The sequence below is a fragment of the Lagopus leucura genome, unplaced genomic scaffold, assembly GCF_019238085.1.
Source record: "Lagopus leucura isolate 7727_CA_CO unplaced genomic scaffold, USGS_WTPT01 Super-Scaffold_100017, whole genome shotgun sequence".
NCBI classification, from domain to species: Eukaryota; Metazoa; Chordata; class Aves; order Galliformes; family Phasianidae; genus Lagopus; species Lagopus leucura.
Genome location: NW_024962271.1, coordinates 4628079 through 4633480, shown reverse-complemented (window position 1 = coordinate 4633480; position 5402 = coordinate 4628079).

Sequence of the window (5402 nt, the reverse complement as noted above, 5' to 3'; positions counted from 1 at the left end):
AAAAAAAAAAAAAAAAAAAAAAAAAAAAAAAAAAAAAAGTAGAGATGAGTACAGATTAAAACTTGATAAAGTTTTGGCTATATTTAGAGTTCTTTGCCAGGCTTCTCGCTTACTGACATATAAGAATTTGGTTTGGTGATTAGTGATTATCTGAGATTTTAAGCCTTGTTAGCTTAACATTTACACACAGTGCTGCTGTATGGGAAGAAAATGTAAATTGAATAGGGACCTTTCCAGATGATCAGTGAGAGAAACACTTGTTTCAGACATTTCATGTATGAAGAGGATATTGTAAAGCACTGCCCAAATATGTTCAGTGCAGGGCATTCTCTCCAGGTACCTTAGTGCTCTGTTACAGATTGTAATTATTACAGTATTGTCTAACTAGAGCCTGGAAATAAAGATTTGACATTGTTTATTCATTAAAAGAAGTGCTGAAAATTTCTCATATATGAAGATACATTCTAGGGAATAAAAAAAAGTATACCTGTTTATATCCATAGTACAGATACTAGTATAAAAAAAAAAAAAAGTGGTAAAATGCATAGCAAGTCATTTCCTCTGCTATGACTGTTGAATGAGTGTGTGGTATGCGCACACCAGCACACACCTGGTATCTTATTTCATTTCAATATCAAAAGTATTTCACTTTTGATATGGAAAGACAGCCAAACTATTACAAATTTCTACAGTACTGCATAGGAAATCCCCCCCATCTTTGTACCAGATAAAGAAGAATATAATGTGATATCTTTTATATTTCCTGCTAGTGGTCTGATGAGTGAAATTTGAAGTGAGTTTTTTCAGTGAATGAATCTTAAAATAATTTTTCAAGACCTGCATAGGTTTGTAGGATGGAGCTTTGCTATTGGCATGATGGTCTTAAGGAAGTAGACAAGACCAAGGCTTATAATACCTTGTAGGAGCAAATGTTAAGGTTGGAAAACTTTAGATGAGTTTTAAAGCACATAAGCCTTTCCTGTAGGCTGAAATATAAATACCAGATCTCAAAGCCTAATGCAAGTGCAGAGTTATTGCTCAGTTTGCTTTGGTTTTATAGAAAACTTTTCATATCCAGGATGAAGTTAAATAAGATCTCTGTTCTGTGGTGGACTTGATACTTGGATGTAAGTTAGGCTGTTTGAATCTATGTCCCCTGCCTCTGTCTAATATTTGGCTTCAGATGCATGTTTTCATGCATCAGTTTTAGTAGTTTTTAATACTAAAATCAGTTTTAGTAGTAGCCAAACTTCCAAAACACTTGAGAAGAATTGGAGTCTCTGTCTAGAAGGTAAAGATGTGGAGACTCTGGGCAAAATGTCCAACAGTGTGGGCTATTATGGCTCTGTTTGTGTCAAGTTTTTTATGTATTGTTTTTCATTTAAGAGGATGTGGTGCGATTCTCAAAAATCCTTATTGTGGCAGCTGATGCCCTGTTTCTAAGACTGTACAAACTTTGGTTGATACCCATTACCACGTAGGAAATAGTTTCACTCTTCTACTTCATAAAATTCCATGTAGTAAAACTCCAGACTTGCCAGAGTGTATTTACTGCAAATATCCTTTAGTACCATTTTAACTTGTTATTTTGCCATTTTGTCACAAGTTTTTGAAAGTCAAAATGCATTTAAAACCTCAGCGTGCTCTCTTTCCATTGGTGATACCTTAAAGTACAGTGACAGGCTCTGTATGTCTTTCAAAACTGCTTGTTACTTCCTCAATTGCGAGTAAAACATAGTGTAGATGTACTGCCTATTTTCAGCAGGAAAAATTTGAACCCACTTGTTTAAAAGGCTGAAACTCTCTTAGCTAGCGACATTTTTTTTAATGACTGTAGTAGTTAAACTGCAAATAGAATGTAATTAAGTAGAAAATCATTATAGCATGGAATCTAACACACAAACAAAGCTCACATTCTGGGAGGAGGAAAGAATATTAAATGTAAAGCCATTTAATTCAGTAGGAGAGGTTTACAGCTTTCCATCTTGAAATACAGATGAGAACTGCATTGTTGGAACCGTAACACACAATGCTCCTTTAAGACAGAAGTGACTTACCTTTAAGTGTTCTATAAAAACAATCAGAGAACACACGTTTTCATAAATGTTTTTTCACAAAGCACGCAGGATAATCAAGTTGCTAAGCCTTCTAAAGTCTGTTATCACTTGTGTCCTTTATACTCTAGTTTTTTGGCTTTTAAAGTTATATTATTAGTTTGACTAAAATTTACCAAAGTATGCCTCTTTCGTGGAACTAACTCAAATTCAAAACCAACATTTTACCAGATGCTAAAAATCCTATCAAAATTCTATCAAAATCCTATCAAAATTCTAGTATGTTGATTGTGTAAGAACAACAACAACAAAACTAAAAAGAAAAAGCAAAAAAAAAAAAAAAAGGCAGAGCAATCACAACAGGAAAAGCTATAGGAAAACAGTGGAAAAAGATAATCAGTGTCCTGTTACTAGGTCTGAAAATTTCTGTGATGTCTGAGGTAGTGGCAGTATTCCCTTTGAGCTTTTTATGCTTAAGTATATCTAGTAACCTTGGTGTGTTTTTCATTGAAAGTGATATTAATCATGGGCTGATGTAATGCAGAAGTCTTTGAAGCCTACAGAAGTATTTATCAACAGTTAGAAGACTTTACATTCTCTGTTCTTGCTCGCTGTTCTCTGTAAGGACTGAGCTCCTGTACCTCTTGATCTTGTCATAGAACATTCTTTATTACTGATATTTATATTCAGTATATAAGGTTTACCTTATATACCTTATATTACCTATATCAGTAAACCTGATATAATTACCTGCCCTTCTGTTTACAGTAAGCACAAAAAGTACTGGGTTTTTCTTCCTGTGGAGGTAATGGGTAAGAATTAAGAGGTTCTTGTATCAGAATGTTTTCTGTTGCTTGAATGAGAAACTCAGTAACTTATTTTTAAGATTCAGTTGTAATTAATGTGGGTTTTTGTGTTCTTTGGATTCTTTGCTGCAGCATAGATCGATCCATTTGATTTTCCCAGGGGTCGTATGTTCTACCTTTGGCAGGACAGAGTAAGACAGAGGTTTTATTGGTAGGGCATCACAACATGTTTTGTGGAATGATCTAGTTAGGACAAATAGTTACTGCGCTACATGGTGCTGCCAAATCTCAGTGGATATTAAGGTAAAATGTGTTTGTGTTGTAAATTCTATCAATGCAAGAGAGAAAGCTTTCTGGGGCATATGGAGTTGGTGATCACAGTTTATGAAGTTTGAAGTTTGATTCAGCAAACCGAATTGTGTAGCCTGAGTTGCTGATGTGATTCTTCTGGGCCCTAGATTGAAGAGACAGCACTGGTAAATTCTGGCTCCTGGGCATTTTCAGTTCTCCTTTTTATTCCTGGAGAGAGAAAAAAAAAAAAAAAAAAAAAAAAAAAAGAGAGAGACAATTGGTCTGTTTCGTGCTGGTATCAAGTTTGCTTTAAAAGTTATTCCCTCTGTGTGGCTGTTCAGAGACAGCATGAGATTTCTGAAGTTTTAAATAGTAATATTTTTTTTCTGGAACAAATAGGCTGTTCATCAGGATGGCTGAATGGCTCTGACACTCAAAAAGCATCTGGGATAGGAGCTCTTGGGGCAGTGATGGGAAGAAGCAAAAATTTTCTTATTTTTTTAGGTACTGAGGCACAGGTTTCAATTGTGACATAGCTGCTCAGTAGGTAACTTTTAAGTTCTTTATTTGGCAGAAGGTTGCATATGAGAGATGGACAATACAGACTGGGTGGCACAAGAGGTCAGTACTGAATCCCCAAATGGTGACAACTCTCATGGCTTGGAGCTGGTAGTATGAGAGGATCCTGGTGAAAGGATTATTATTAGAAAAATACAAGGCCCATCTTCTGTTTGTTGGAGCCCATGTTTTATTAGCACTGTCATGACTGCTTGGCGTTCCCCAGGGTCAGACAAGGGAGAAACCAACAGGGGTGGGGGCAGCAACTTCAACTGCTTTGTTGGTAACAGAGTTTTTTTTCTTTTTTCAGTTTTTTTAATTTTTTTATTTTTTTATCTCAGAAGCTGACCGAAAGTTTGATGTTTGCCTCCCAGTCCACCTGAGCCATGGTCTGTAGTTGGTGATGGGGCATCAGCCTAGTGCTGGTGCTGCTTCTGGGGTTGCCTCTGTGGGATGGGGGCAAGTGCAGGGGGATGCTGCTGCTGATCTTCCTTTTCAGGAGATGCTGGGGACTCTCAGGTGAGTGGTCCGTCCTGTGGGCAGGTAGGCCAGCTACCACTGACTGTCCCGGCTCCTCCTGTGAGGGTGCGGTGGTGGTGATGGGATGCCCAGGACCTCCATGAAAGACACCAGGAAGCTTCTTAGTGCTGGGGCCTGCAAGGCTGGTGGAGAGGCCCGGACCAGAGGCAGGAGGCTCCTGATGGGAGGTACCAAGACTGGGGATGGTTGCAGGACCATCCTCGTGTAGCACAGGCATTCTGGTGGTCCTGCTGCTGTTGGAACTCTGGTCATTCAGGGCTGCAGCAATGGTAATGAGCCTCCTCATGAAGCACAGTTTGACCACCAAGACTTGGCTGCGACTTCCACAACAAGACCCACCTTGTCAAGCCCATACTTACACAGGAAGCCCAGAATGATGCTGTGTCTTGTGTGTGTCTTCCACCACCCATCAACAGGGATAGTTTTGATCTCTTGTTGGAGGCACCGAAGCAGGAATCCTCAACTTCAGTCCAGGCATGAGTTCACACTGGTCTCTGCCATTGCTCAAATTCATACAGTCAGGGTCAGTGATGTCAGTCACCTCTCTCTGACTTTGCAACCAGTTGACCTCACTGTCAATAATTGCTGCTTTTTTTTTTTTTTTTTTTTGAAGTTTCATCCATTTAGTAAGTTGGTAGTATGCTTACCTGGTCAAATCTGAATGCAATACCTAGAAATCTCTGCACAGAGCATATGGAATCACTGTTCTATTTTAGAATTTGCATTATTGTGAGAGGTTGTAAATACTGCTTTTTATTTTATTTGAAATTTAGAAATTATTGATTTGCTAGCACCTTTTTATTACTTAATGATATTATTAGGTGGAAACGATATAATGGGTTCATGTAGTATTAATGCACTAATGGATACTGTGTGCTATATTCATGTTTGCTTTCAATAAATTTCAGTAGTTTGTTTTTAGGGGGTTAGAATATATGTTATTTCAGAGTGGCTTAAATGTTTGCTGCTGCAATTCTGGGATATGATGATGATGAACTAGACTGTTACTTTCAATAGAGTGAGGAACATTTGTAGCATATTTAGGACTTTTTTTTTTTTTTTAACCTTTGAAGAATAATAAATTGGCAATTCACTTTCAAAATCTTCTGTACCTGGTTAAATCCTCATGCCTGGACTGAAGTTGAGGATTCCT